This window comes from Phyllobates terribilis, unplaced genomic scaffold (genome assembly GCF_046119375.1).
Source record: "Phyllobates terribilis strain yellow unplaced genomic scaffold, ASM4611937v1 Scaffold_29__1_contigs__length_15306474, whole genome shotgun sequence".
NCBI classification, from domain to species: domain Eukaryota; kingdom Metazoa; phylum Chordata; class Amphibia; order Anura; family Dendrobatidae; genus Phyllobates; species Phyllobates terribilis.
The window spans coordinates 7,964,448-7,980,302 of NW_027362789.1; the positions used below are offsets into that span (position 1 = coordinate 7,964,448).

Here is a 15,855-nt window from a genome sequence, read left to right on the forward strand (position 1 = left end):
ATCCCGAATCCGTACCTCGAGTCCATGTAGATATTGACCACTCGACTCTCTGCGCACTTGCAGGCTTCGGTCAGAGCATACAGTTCGGCCTCTTGAATTGACATATAAGATGGCAGTGGTCCAGCAGAAATAACCGTTGGTGGGGACACCACCGCATATCCGGTATGGTACGTTCCATATTCATCTGCGTATCTGGACCCGTCAGTATACAGTATCAGATCCGCTTCAGGCAGTGGCTGCTCAGAGACAGTAGGTAGGTGAGAAGTTTCTGCCTTCATGACCTCAAGGCAATCATGGTCACTCGAATCAGGGTATTCATGGTCTTCTGAGGACCCCCCTAAGTCTTCAGGGCAGCCCCCCCTTGACAGAGGAAGCATGAGTGGAGGGGTTCAAGACAGTACATTGCCGAAGAGCTATATTTTCTGGTAAAAGGGGCTCACATTGGATTCTGACACGACGTTGCATAGATAGATGGTTGTGCTGGGTTTGTGCAAGGATAGCTTGCAAATCATGAGGGGCCAGTATAGTTGTAGGATGGCCAAGTACAACATCTGCTGTTCTGTGGAGGAGTTCTGTAGCTGTAGCTGTAGTAACTTTGCATTCGATGGTGGCCAGAAATTGGAGCAAAGAATAGCTGAACCTGTGGCAAGTTTGGTCGTCTGGACAACAGAGTAGTAGATCATCGACATATTGTATCAATGTGACTTCAGGGTTCTCACTCTTCCAGGGTTGGAGACAGGTAGTTTAGGCCAGTGTGAAGTGATGAGGAGAGTTCTGAGCTCCTTGAGGCATAACGGTCCAGGTGTACTGTACTCCTCTGTGCGTAAAATCAAAAAGATACCGACAGTCTGGATACAGAGGCACACTGAAGAAGGCGTTTGCCAAGTCGATTACTGTAAAATGCGTTGCCTCGGGGGGAATTTCACTGAGTAATATATGTGGATTTGGCACCACTGGAGTCTCCAGGATTGTAACTGCACTCACAGCTCTCAGATCTTGCACCATCCTGAATTTATCCGGTTCTCCTCTTGCAGTTTTTCTTCACTGGAAACAATGGAGTGTTAGCTGGAGAAACACAGGGAATTAATGCTCCTTTCTTATAGCAGGAGGTGGGCTTGTTTGTCTAGGAAATAGTTCATTCAGGTTATCTTGTGAGGTCATCTGGCGGCTGAGTGAGTCTGATCTAGCTGTGGCACTTTCCACAGCTCGGGTGAGAATTTGAGATGTATGATAGTAATTGCTGATTAGTCTTATCTCCTCTAACATAGTTAGGCTGTGTGCCCACGTAGCGTTTTTCAAGCAGCGGAAACGCTTGTAAAACGCTAGGTAATCCGCACCCCATGGTCCCCAAGGGGATTCCGCATGTTCTATGCTCATGCTGCGGATTTTTCCGCAGCGTTTATGCTGCGTACAAAAATCCGCAGCATGTCATTTAATTTTGCGGAAGTGCAGCGGAACTCCCGCCATTGACTTGCATTGAGACGCACAGAAACTGCGACTGTACATTTTTACAAGCGGCTTCTATGCGTCTCTATGTGCGGATGGTACCCAGTTCTGGAGGAGAGGAGACTCTCATCCAGACCTGGGTACCATTGTACCTGTAAAAAAAGAATAAAATAACAAATAAAGTTTATACTCACCTGTCCGGCGTCTTCTCTCTGAATGCCAGCAGCCCTGAAGGACCTTCGGTGACGTCACAGTCATGTGACCGCAGGCCCTTCACCGCTGTGTCTCGCGATATGCCGGCAGCCGGGAACCAGACAGGAACGAGCGCTGCAGCACACAGGGGCCTCGGGGGTGAGTATAGCTTTATTTGTTTTAATTTTTACGGTTCACACTGTATAAATCCATGCTGTTTGCATGGATTTATACAGTGTGACCTAGTTGTCAAGCACGTTCCAAGTGATGCTATCGCCTGGAAAGTGCTTGTCAATCTGCATGCGGAAACGCATGTGAACCCGCATGTGGATCCGCATGTATTCTGCAGGAAAAACGCATGCACAATCTGCATGCGTTTTTTTCTGCCAGGGAGATGCAGAAATGCTGCAGAAATTTTCTGCTTCATTTCTGCATCGTGGGCACATAGCCTTAATCTTCTATACTCCGGTATAGCTTGGACTATTGCTTGGGCACAGGCTTGCATAGGAAATCCATACATTCCATAACTTATAGCAGGAAGAGCAATAGAAGTAAGGTTCCTTGTTCCAACATAGTTCAGAATATTGTTGATTGTAGCTCTAAGTTGTGTCACACACTGATCATGATGATCTTCATCATACACATTCCGAGTCACGGCACTATTTGTGAAGGTTACACCAATTTAAGATACACTAGGTAACTGCTCTCCTCCAAATTAAAGATGTCTGAGTGCATGCAGAGAAGCTAATTAACCAAATCTGCTTATCTGGTTCAAAAACTTCACTCAGAAACTGAACCACGCAAAATGGCATACTTTATTAGGTAGACATGGGGTTAAATAGCATTCTCCTTCTAGGTGGGATTAGTAAAAATTTATTGCTCTTTTCTGATAACTCGGCACGCTATAATTCGTTCATCTATGTATCTCTTGGTTTGAGTAACGCCTTAGGAATTCTGATGGAGGGAGTGAGTTCGCCTCTCAGCGCCATCTTTGCCAACTCGACATGAATCTTTCTGTTATCAGCCATTCCCATGCATATGCCATTCCCAGGAAATCATTTAGTTGTTCTTGTATACAGATTAGAACAGAAGCTGTTAGTTATATATTCATTAACTATTAACATAATCCATGTGCATATACACATTTGCATACATACATACACATAGATTATTCCATCATCAGTATATTGATTCACACTGATTAGGTAATCTATTAAAATAAACTAATTGATTTTCTACAATCATAGTGTAATGAGAACGGTGGAGATGTCAGGATTAGATCTGATCATAGATGGGACTTCTCCATCTGTCTGTGACTTTTACAGTATTTGTTTCAGGGTGAAGATCTGACCCATATTAATACTACAAAGACATATGTGAGGGGTGATGAGCGGTGTAAAGAGGAGATTCCTACATATGACTACCCAGGTGAGTAGTAACCACTAAATGCAGAGAAGTCACAGATTCTTCTCTGTCACCAGCTGTGGCTGCTTTATCGGTTGTGTAGTCCGGCCGTATCACAATCGTGTGATCACCATTTTACCGCTAGATCACAACATTCTCCTCCATCCAAAAATGTTCACATTACTTTGTGTAATTGTAAATGACCTTTTCTATAGAACTTACAACCTGGAGGATCCACCTACCCCCTGGGATTAGGAGACGCTGACCGTTACCTGCCCAGATCTGTAAACTACAAAGCCAAATGACCGCGTACGTAGAATGTGCTGACAAGTGAGAAAATCACTTGAAGAAAAATATTATGATGGGCCTGTAAGAGAAAGCGGAGGGTAATGATGCTGTTGGCTTCCTAGATCCCTGATATCTTATTGGATGAATCTACCTTCTCTCCCTTCTGTGCTGCTGAATGTCCTCATATGGTCCCTACAAGACCAGGTCCAGTCTTTCTGGCCAAACTTCACTTTTACGATCAACAACATTAAATGTGCAGTGAGGGCCAAGTGTGAATTTCTGTACAATAACAACAGAGTTTCCCTTAATCCTGAGTGTTCAATTTCTTTTCAAACCAACTAACTTCAAACAGGATTGTGATAAACTACACAAAAAACATTACACCTGTGCCATGATATATCTCTAAGCTGTGCGTGGCTGATGGCTGTAATATACATTTATTCCCGCCTGCAGGAGATGTGGTGGCATGGCTCGAGCCCTGGTTTCATGGATTCACTCCACGTCATAAATTCCATTATATTTTCAATCCTAAGGAATTCAGATTACTGCACAATGTTTCCTGAAATGGGGGCGCTAATACTTTCTCTACTCTTCTGGTCAGGACTCATAGTAGCTCCAATGGTCCACCATAAATGAGTGCGGCTCTGGTTTAGGTTTGAAGTTCTCTCCCCTGATACATACGTTGTTGTTTGGGATGTAACATATCTTTTATTCTGTATTTTTTTCCAGGTTCATTTTGTATGATACCTTTATTGTGGTGGGATCGGCCTGACTCACTTATGTGAGTCTGTAACTCCCTGGTAGTCTTTAAAAGTAGGTCTCCATTGCCTCTTCCCAATGCCCGAGGTCTAAATTTAAGACCCCTCATCTTTGCACTATTATAAAAAGTTCTCCTTCAATGTCTAATATTTCATCTTGAAACTCATCTGACAGAAAATATTGGCCCTTATCATAGTTTAGATTACGAAGAACCACCGAGCCCCATACTCTAATTACCCCAGAGAGGTTTCACCACTAGTTACTAATTTTTTACTGATGAAGACTATTGAGATTGATCATTTCTGTAGATGTGTTATTGTCTATAGTCAGTTTTTGACTATAGTAGTTAGTTCTCAAAATACTCTAATTTAACCTCTTCCTGCAGCCAGTTTTTTGTTCCTAATTAGGCCCCATTTTTCAAATCTGACGTGTGTCACTTTATGTGGTGATAACTCTGGAATTCTTCACAAAGGATAATAGGAAACAAATGGACCTTACAAATTATTTTCCAACTTCTCTTGAATCTGACAATCCCCTATATACGGTTGTACACTACTGTCTGGGCACATGGCAGGTTAAGAAGGGGAGAAGCGACATTTAGCTATTTGAATGCAGATCTTGGTGGAATAGTTCGCAGACACAATGTATTGGGGAAATGTTCATGGTCACCTGGCAGCTCAAAAGATGGCTACCACGAATAGGCTTGGCGCTATATACTCCAGATCCCAGGGACTGCCTTTCTCATCACCCTTTAACGTCAAGATGAATAGTAAGGTAACCGGGTCAGAACCAGGAGGGCAGAGGAAATACAAAATCAGAAGACACCAGTAGTCAGTAAACTGGCCGAGGTCACAACAGGAAACAAATCCACAAGCCGGGAGCTGAGCACAGAGGACTGAACCAGAGGAGAACAAGGCAGTATCTGGCAGCTTCCGGCAATATGCTTCCAGCTTTAGTAGGGTGCAGTGCTTTCCAAATGGCTGAAGCAGGGAGCAGATTACTTCAGCTGGACAGCACACACACCCATACTGCCAGACTGGATAGTACTACTGGTCCCAGCAACCCTAATATTAGTGGCTGGACAGAACCTGCACCACCCAGAGCTTCTGATTCTGACGTCTCTTCCATCACTATCGCCGCCTGCAGGATGAATAAGGCGGCTCCTGGTGACAGAAGCAGACGTCCCAGGAGCAGATCCCAGAGGAGATGGGACCCACCATTTGCAGAAGCCCTATTATTACAAAATGGACGAAATCCCTATAAAGTGACTAAATTTTGGAAATTATAACCCTCAGTGAATTAATCTATAGGAGTAGTGACTATTTTGGCTCCACAGGCACTTTCCAGAAATTATCACGCAGTGGATGTTGGAGAGTGAATATTGCAAATATGCCATTTTATTACCCAACACATAGTGTCCAGATTGTGCTCCAGGAGACACACACCATAAATTAAGTGGGGTCTTCTCACTATAGTAATGTCAAATACATGGAGGCTAAATGTGGTTTGTGCACACTGCAAGGCTCAGAAGCGAGGGGGAGATCTGACTTTGGGAGTGCCGATATTGCTGGATTGGTTTATGGAAGTGACGCGCCCCCTGGGCCGTGGGGTACTAGGTAGCCGTCCTGGTCGATGCTGGGGGAGGTCACGGTGGTGGTGACCCAGTCCGTGACCCAGGGTGATCAATTAAAGGGGAAAAGTAAAAGGGGAATAAAGTTTTTAGAGATAATGTTCATGACGCCACCTGTGGTATGCGGCTATATGGGCCGCTGCTGTGGTGCAGATCCTCTGGAGCTTATGGTGATGCAGCAGAGATGGTTCAGCTCTCTACAGGCAGAGCTTAGCTCCAGGGCAATAGATGGGGATTTTATGAGGTAGATGTTTGTTGGTGCTGTGTAGTGCAGGGCTGGTGCTGGCGCAGCAATTATTCAAGGACACAGTGGGGTGCAGTCTTCAGATTTTACTCACAGTTGTTAAGTTCCTCAGGTTGCACTTTCCGGATTATAACCGCCCACGTCGTCCTGTGTCCTCCGGGTTAGTGAGCCAGCAAACTCTCAGGTATTTCAGGAGCACTTGCACGGGACCCCGTTCTATGTACCTTTCCCGGTTGTCTCACTGCGCTGGCTCTCGCCCTCCTGTCCTGCGCCTGTCAATCAGTGTCCCAAGCCAGTAGCCTCGGGCCTTGTCGGGCGACGCGCAGTCCCCTGGACCTTATGCGGCCACCTTTTCGGCGATTTAATTGTGGTTGTTGGCTGCAGCACCTTGAAAATGCAGCATATATCTCTTCATTTCCCTGGATTAGCATGTAGCCCAGGGATGTGTTTGTTTAGATATTTTAAGTAGAAATGTTCAAAAATATAAATTTCAAGGATATTTTATTCAAAATTAATAATTGTTTTTTATTCTTGGCAGATGACTGTACCAGAAGATCAGAGGGACAGGAGATTTTTAAATCTGACGATCTTGAGATCCCACAGGATACAATTGAAGTGAATGCCATTACTCCAGATATACCATCATCCCTTCACAGCAAACATCAATCATCTGATCCTAAGAAACAGGTCCTGTCTTCTGATTCATTACCGACTGCTAAGGAAAATCAAAATAAAATAAGCATTAAAAAACGAACTGCTCCTAAAGCAAAGAAATCATTTTCACGTTCAGAAAATGGGAATAGTTTTACCCTCGAAAAGTCTATTCTTAAACATCAAAAATTACACACAGCGGACAATAGATTTTTTTGTTCCAAATGTGGAAAATGTTTTAACCAGAAATCAGTTTTTGTTGATCACCAGAGAACTCACACAGGGGAGAAGCCTTTTTCATGTTCAGAATGTGGGAAATGTTTTAACCATAAATCAGCTTTGGTTAAGCACCCGAGAACTCACACAGGGGAGAAGCCTTTTTGCTATTCTTTTTTTTTTTTTTTAATCCAATATATTTTTATTGAGATTTTTTCATTAGGTTTTTTTTTTTTACAAAACAAGAAACCAGTACATACAATAATAAAATAACATACCATAGGATGACATACATGCATCTCTCCTATATATCTTTTCAGCTTGCCCATTACCGTCTGATACAATATTAGATACTAATAATTTATCTATATAATTTTCCTAGAGAAGAATGGCTAGAGACAGAAAGAAGATGGTGGAGAGGATATTACACCTCACCCTAGAGATCCTCTTCCGGCTTACTGGAGAGGTGAGAGATTCTGATGACGTCACATTACATCATTCTTATCTATGGGAATAACAGATGGACAGAACTGGAGAGGTGAGGACTCTGGAAATGTCTGTAGTGAGATTTATTAATGTGTCTCTCCATAACCAGGATTACACAGTAGTGAAGAAGACCTCTAGTGAGTGCTGTCAGGACCCTGTGTCTGAGGGATGGGTGACACCCCTGAGACCAATCACGGGACCTCCACCTCACCCCCTGATACATGAGGACATCAATGACCAGAAGATCCTAGAACTCACCTACAAGATGATTGAGCTGCTGACTGGAGAGGTGACATTGCTGGGAATGCTGGGACATTATACAGTAACGCTATGGAGGGATCGAGGGGATGACGGTATCATTGTATGTGTCAGGTTCCTATAAGGTGTCAGGATGTCGCAGTCTATTTTTCCATGGAGGAGTGGGAGTATTTAGAAGGACTCAAAGATCTGTACAAGGACGTCATGATGGAGGTTCCCCAGCCCCTCACATCACCAGGTAATAGACAGGACTAAATACACACAGCCTATAATTATCTGTATGTAAAGAATGAATTCAGTCCCTGTATGTGTTTCCTCCAGATCTATTCAGTAAGAGGACAACTCCAGAGAGATGTCCCCGTCGTCTTCTTCCACAGGACTGTAAACAAGAAGATCCCAATGTTCCTCAGGATCATCAGGTAGATGGAGAGAAGGTGTCATGAGATCTCCCCTATGATGTGTAGATGTTTGTGAAGGTCTTGTGCTCAGTCTTGTTTTATCCACCAGTATTATATCTGTCTGTGACTTTTACAATATTTGTTTCAGGGTGAAGATCTGACCCATATTGATACTACAGAGACATATGTGAGGGGTGATGAGCGGTGTAAAGAGGAGATTCCTACATATGACCGCCCAGGTGAGTAGTGACCACTAAATGCAGAGAAGTCACAGATTCTTCTCAGTCACCGGCTGTGGCTGCTTTATCGGTGGTGTAGTCCGGCCGTATCACAATCATGTAATCACTATTTTACCGCTAGACCACAACATTTTCCTCCATCCAAAAATGTTCACAATACTTTTTGTAATTGTGAAAGACCTTTTCTGTAGGACTTACAATCTGGAGGATCCACCTACCCCCTGGGATTAGGAGACGCTGACCGTTACCGGCCCAGATCTGTAAACTACAAAGCCAAATGACAGCGTATGTAGAATGTGCTGACAAGTGAGAAAATCACTTGAAGAGAAAGCGGAGGGTAATGATGCTGTTGGCTTCCTAGAATCCTGATATCTTATTGGATGAATCTACCTTCTCTCCCTTCTGTGCTGCTGAATGTCCTCATATGGTCCCTACAAGACCAGGTCCCGTCTTTCTGGCCAAACTTCACTTTTATTTTAGACAACATTAAATGTGCAGTGAGGGACAAGTGTGACTTTCTGTCCAATAACAACAGAGTTTCCCTTTATCCTGACTTTTCAATTTCTTTTCAAACCAACTAACTTCAAACAGGATTGTGATAAACTACACAGAAAACATTACACCTGTGCCATGATATATCTCTAAGCTGTGCATGGCTGATGGCTGTAATATACAATTATTCACGCCTGCAGGAGATGTGTTGGCATGGCTCGAGCCCTGGTTTCATGGATTCACTCCACGTCATTCCATTTTGTTTTCGATCCTAAGGAATTCAGATTACTGCACAATCTCTCCTGAAATGGGGGCGCTAATACTTTCTCTACTCTTCTGCTCAGGAGTCGTAGTAGCTCCAATGGTCCACCATGAATGAGTGCGACTCCGGTTTAGTGTTGGAGTTCTCCCTTCATACATACGTTGTTGTTGGAGATGTTACATGTTTTTATATTGTTTCTTTTTTTACAGCTCCATTCTGTATGATAGTTTGATTGTGGTGGGATCGGCCGGCCTCACTTATGTGAGTCTGTAAGTCTTAAAAGAAAAGGTCTTCCTTGCCACTGCCAAATGCCCAAGATGTAAATTTAATCTAAGCTCTGCACTATTATAATAAGTTATTTTTGAACGTCTAATATTTCTTCTTGAAACTCATCTGATAGAAAATATTGTCCCTTATGATAGTTTAGATTGCCAAGAGCCACCGAGCCCCATACTCTAATTACCCCAGAGAGGTTTCACCACTAGTTACTTATTTTTTACTGAAGAAGACTGTTAAGTTTGATCATTTCAGGAGATGTTATTGTCTATAGTCACAGTTTTGCCCATCACCCTTTAACCCCTCTACATAAATCTGGACTTCTACAAAATCAGAAGACACAAGAGTAGTCCGTAAACGGGCCGGGATCACAACAGGACACAAATACACAAGCCGGGAGCTGAGCACAGAGGACTGAACCAGAGGAGAACAAGGCTGTATCTGGCAGCTTCCGGCAATATGCTTCCAGCTTTAGTAGGGTGCAGTGCTTTCTAATTGGCTGAAGCAGGAAGCAGATTACTCCAGCTGGGCAGCACACACACCCATACTGCCAGACTGGATGGTACTACTGGTCCCAGGCACCCTAATCTTAGTGGCTGGACAAAGCCTGCGCCGCCCAGAGCTTCTAATTCTGATGTATCCTCCATCACCAGCGCCGCCTGCAGATTGGATGAGGCGGCACTTAGGGACAGAAGCATAAGAGAAACCTCGGCACTCAGGTAATGGATTTTAGTAAAAATAACGTTTTGGGCTATTCGACCTTCATTAGTGCACGCCAGACACCAGCAGTGGATACCGCGGTCTTGTCTGTCATTTCTCCTTATCTTCTGGTCCCAAGGAATCACGTGCCTGAGACACTGCGTCCTCACCCTCCTTCTCTATTTCATTCCCAGCAAGTGGTACACTGATGAAGGTCGTATAGACCGAAACGTTATTTTTGCTGTGGACTGCAATTAAAATTTAATTTGCTAAAATCCATTACCTGAGTACCGAGGTTTCTCTTATACTATATACGGTTTTGGACCCTACTCGTGCACCCTGGTCCAGTTGTGCTGCGTTTTCTACCACTGTTGGTGACAGAAGCAGACGTCACAGGAGCCGATCCCAGAAAACAATCGGACACAACTTTGTCAGAAGCCTTAATATGACAAAATAACAGAAAACCAGAGCAGTAGAAATCCCCGTAAAGCGACTCCATTTTGGAGATTATAACCCGTCAGTGAATTTAATCTATAGGAGTAGGGACTATTTTGACTCCACAGGCGCTTTCCGGAAATTAGCACGCAGTGGATGTTGGAGAATGAATCTTGTACATTTGCCATTTTATTACCCAACACATAGTGCCCAGATTGTGCTCCAGGAGACACACACCGTAAATTAAGTGAGTTCTTCTCACTATAGTAATGCCAAATACATGGATGCTAAATGTGGTTTGGGCACACTGCAAGGCTCAGAAGTGAGGGGGAGATCTGACTTTGGGAGAGCGGATATTGCTGGATTGGTTTATGGAAGCCATGTTGCATTTCTAGAGTCTTTGAGCCACTAATAATGTGGAAACCTCTGTTTTTCCACTGACAGATGATGGACCTGAGTGGGGACTTGTTTTTTTGTGAGATGAGTAGAAGTTTTTATTGGTATTATTTTTGCCTACATAACATTGTTTGGTGGCTTTTTATTCCATATTTTTGGGGGAAGAATGAACAAACAGTTGGACACCACGCTCTACTGAATCATCCAATGAGGTTTTTTATTAGAGTGTGAACTGTCATTGTCTTGGTGAATAATTCAATTTTTTTTACATAACTTCTTATTTTTACAGTTTAAGTAGAAATGCTCAAAAATATAAAACTCAAGGATATTTTATTCAAAAATAATAATTGGCTTTATTCTTAACAGGTGACTGTACCAGGAGATCAGAGGGACAGCTGACGTCTTCAATTTTTAAATCAGATGATCTTGAGATCCCACAGGATGCAATTGAAGTGAATGACATTACTCCAAATATACCATCATCCCTTAACAATGAAGATCTGTCATCTGATCCTATGAAACAGGTCCTATCTTCTGATTCATTACCAACTACTAAGGAAAATCAAAGTCACAAAATAAGCATTAAAAAACAAATTGTTCCAACGAAGCCATTTTCACTTTCAGAATATGGAAATAGCTTTTCCCGCGAAAAGTCTACTCTTAAACATCAAAAAATACACATAGCAGAGAATAGATTTTCTTGTTTCATGTGTGAGAAAAGTTTTAACACGAAATCATCTCTTGTTAGACACCAGAGAACTCACACAGGGGAGAAACCTTTTTCCTGTTCAGAATGTGGGAAATGTTTTAACCATAAACTAAATCTTATTATGCACCAAAGAACTCACACAGGGGAGAAGCCTTTTTCATGTTCAGAATGTGTGAAATGTTTTAACAATAAATCAGATTTTGTTAAGCACCAGAGAACCCACACAGGGGAGAAACCTTTTTCATGTTCAGAATGTGGGAAATGTTTTAACCAGAAATCTAATCTTGTTACACACCAGAAAATTCACACAGGGGAGAAGCCTTTTTCCTGTTCAGAGTGTGGGAAATGTTTTAACTATAAACTGAATCTTATTATACACCAAAGAACTCACACAGGGGAGAAGCCTTTTTCCTGTTCAGAATGTGGAAAATGTTTTAACCAGCAATCATCTCTTGTTAGACACCAGAGAACTCACACAGGGGAGAAGCCTTTTTCCTGTTCAGAATGTGGAAAATGCTTTGTGAAGAAATCATCTCTTCTTAGTCACCAGAGTAATCACACAGGGGAGAAGCCTTTTTCATGTTCTTAATGTGGGAAATGTTTTACATGGAAATGAACTCTTAATAAACTTCTGCTTAATAAACATCAGAGTGTCAAAATTCCTACGCTCAGTGTGTCTTGGACGCTGTGATTGACAGCTCAGTTGTTCAATCTGGTGCAGTTGTAAGCTGAGCTGTCGGTGCCGAGTAGTGTTGAGCGAATTTGTTTGGCATTTCAAATTCGGGTTCGTGTTCAGGGTTCTGGCTGGATTGCACCCAAAAAAATCGGCTCCACCCACGAACATCCCTGAATTGCCACGCTGATGTTATCTGTGTGACAGTGTGGTAAATCAGGGATGCCGATTTTTTTGGCGCGAACGAGCCGAAACCCCGAACACGAACACGAATTTGAAATGCTCAACAAATTCGCTCAACACTAGTGCTGAGCTTCTTTCAGGTGTTTCCTATTCTAGGTGATTACCCAGTTACTTAGCTGAGCTGTCAGTCTCAAACTTCTTCCAGATGTAGCATCTGCTCAGTAGTGTGCTTTGTATTTTTGTGCTCTGTTAATCCTTTGCTGTCTGACTTTGGAACTTGTCCTGACCATCCATTTGTCTAGCCCCTTTGCCCTGATCAGCTATCTTCCTGGTATTCTGACCTCAGATCATGACTTGACTTCGGCTTTGTCTTTTAACTTTAGTTTTCTATGTGTTCTCTTGCTATCTGACCCCAGAACTTTTGACTACCCTGCTTCACAGCCTGTCCATGAGTTGTGACTAGCGCCACATTACGCATGACCTATACTTTTTTCCCGCACCAATGGATCCAGTTGGTGCACTCTGTGATCAGGTGTAAAATATGACACAGATGGTTCAGGAACTGGCCAGGAAATACCAGAAGCTAGGATCTTCACAGTCCCAGCTGCAGGGTCAGTTTTCTAGTACTATGAGTGCTTCCCAAAGCTCTACAATACCGACTGTTGTTATGACTTCGGTACTTGCTGACGTGCATTTGGTCTCCCAAACCAGTAGTATGTGGAAAGTAAAGAAAAGTGGAAAATCTGCACTGCTGGTAGATAAAAGTAAATCCAGGTCCACACTAGAATATTATGCGTTTTTTTACTGTCTATGCATTACGAAGTACCATACTTCGTCCTCAGGACAAAAAACCATATGACAAGTGACAGAATTCAGCCATAGAGTGGGGTAAAAAGTGTTTGCCCCTTCATGATTTCTAATTCTTTTGCATGTTTGTCACACTTAAGTGTTTCAGATCACAAAGCAAATGTAAATTTACTGTAAGTAAAAAATAAGTAAATACAAAATGCAGTTTTTAAATGAAGATCTTTATTATTGATTGTCCCCTAAACACAATAACTGGTTGGTCCACCCTTAGCAGTAACAACTGCAATCAAGTGTTTGCGATAACGGGCAATGAGTCTTTTACAACTATCTGGAGGAATTTGGCCCACTTATATTTGCAAAATTGTTGTAATTCAGCCACTGTTATGCGCATGCCCGGACTGGCTGGCGTGTGCGTGATTAGTGATCCCACTGTACCATGAACCGGGGAGTGCTTGAAGGGGCATAACTAAGTATCAACCCGATCCGACCAAGGTCGCACGGCGGCTCAGTCGACTTTGTGCACCAAGGAGGAACCGTGCAGAGGGACCAGGTGCTACTCCTAGGTCAGACCCCGGACACGGCTGTTGATCCACACCAGGGAATGCAGGAACAGGCAGGTTAGGCTGGCTCAGGTGGGTATTGGCAGGCACGACTGGTATTCAGACAGGTGGGTACTGGTAAGCACGACTGGTATGCAGACAGGGGGGTACTGGCAAGCACGGCTGGAGTGCAGACAGGGAGGCACTAGCAGGTTGGAGCGCAGGCTGGATAGGGTCCAGTACAGACTGGGATTCAGGAACAGAACCGCAGATGCGGTAGACAAGCAGAGCAGAGAGGAACCACTGGAGCGGTGGGCAAGGCTGAGCAGAGAGGTACCGCCGGAGCGGTGAGCAAGGCAGAACCGAGAGGTACCGCCGGAGGGTTGAGCAAGCAGAGCAGGGCGAAACCGCAGGTGTGGTGGACAAGGCTGAGCAGGGCGAAACTGCCGGAGTGGTGGGCAAGGCAGAGCAGAGAGGAACCGCCGGAGCGGTGAGCAAGGCAGAGCAGAGAGGAACCGCCGGAGCGGTGAGCAAGGCAGAGCAGGGCGAAGCCGCCGGAGCGGTGAGCAAGGCAGGGCAGAGAGAAACCGCCGGAGCGGTGAGCAAGGCAGGGCAGAGAGAAACCACCGGAGCGGTGAGCAAGTCAGAGCAGAGAGGAAAGAGCTCTGTTCACATGGAACAGAATGGAAGGGACAAGCAGAACCAGAAACACACAAGGTACTTGCAATGAAGTAGCGAGTGGACTCTAAACTCACAAACAGAAGTACAGAGACAATGAGTTGGAGTTAGGTGCAGGTTCAGACACTGCAGGAAAAGGGAAGATATGGACATAGAGACAAACAGGCTAGGAGAGTGTTCAGACAGGAACTGACACTGCAACAAGATACAGGAGTGAGTCTGGGTATACGGTCCCCAGAATGGCAGACAAACAGGCTAGGAGAGTGTTCAGACAGGAACTGACACTGCAACGAGATACAGGAGCGAGTCTGAGTATCCGGCCCCCAGAAAGGCGGAAACAGGCTAGAAGACACAGATAACAGGTCTGAGAATACAGCCCCCAGAATGGCGGGACAGGCAAGAAACAGAACAGGACCTGGCGACTTCAGAGTAGGAGCACACTGAAATTAGTGTTGCTCAGGCCTCTCCTACAGGGTGGAGTGGGTTTAAATATCCAGTGACTCACAGCAATAGGCTGGGGACGCATTAGGAGTATGCCCACAGCAGCTATAAGAAACAGGAAGTAACCGGGCCGCTGCCCTAAGCAGTCAGACCAGAGGCAAGCACACAGTATGAACAGGAGCAAGACTAGCAGACTGGACTGAAGGTTAAGATTGCGATCTTGCATAGTGAGAGATGGTGCACTATGCAAGCACGCTGCCAGGTATGTTACAGCCACATTGGAGGGTTTCCGAGCATGAATCGCCTTTTTAAGGTCATGCCACTGCACTCAATGTGATTGAGGTCAGTAATTTGACTAGGCCACTCCAAAGTCTTAATTTTGTTTTTCTTAAACCATTCAGAGGTAGACTTGCTTGTGTGTTTTTGGATCATTGCCCTGCTGTGTAATCAAAGCGCGCTTCAGCTTGAGGTCACTAAGAGATGGCCGGACATTCTCCTTTAGGATTTTTTAGTAAACAGCAGAATTCATGGTTCCATTTACCGCAGCAAGTCCTTAACTGAGGCAAGTGGGGCCTGCAGATCTTTAGATGTTGTTGTGGGGTCTTTTGTGACCTCTTGGATGAGTCGTCGCTGTGCTCTTGGGGTAATTTTGATCGGCCAACCACTCTTGGGAAGGTTCATACTGTTCCATGTTTTTGCCATTTGTGGATAATGGCTCTCACTGTGGCTCGCTAGAATCCCAAAGCTTTAGAAATGGCTTTATAACCTTTTCCAGACTGATAGATCTCATTTACTTTGTTTCTCATTTGTTCTTGAATTTCTTTAGGTTGCAGCATGATGTATAGCTTTTGAGGATCTTTTAGTCCACTTCACATTGTCAGGCTGGTCCTATTTAAGCGATTTCTTGATTTAGAAAAGTTGTGGCAGTAATCAGGCCTGTGTGTGTCTAGGGAATTTAACTCATTTCAACTCAGTCGTTTTATAGCTAACAAAAGAGGACACTATGTAATAGAGAGGGCGCTGTGAATAACAAAAATAATGAGAATATTCAATG

General features: G+C 44.0%; 1 pseudogene; it reads left to right on the forward strand.

Annotated features, from left to right (window-relative positions):
* Positions 1-12,096, forward strand: part of LOC141178697 (uncharacterized) — a 67,240-nt pseudogene extending 55,144 nt beyond the window's left edge.
* Positions 12,097-15,855: the final 3,759 nt, after the last annotated feature.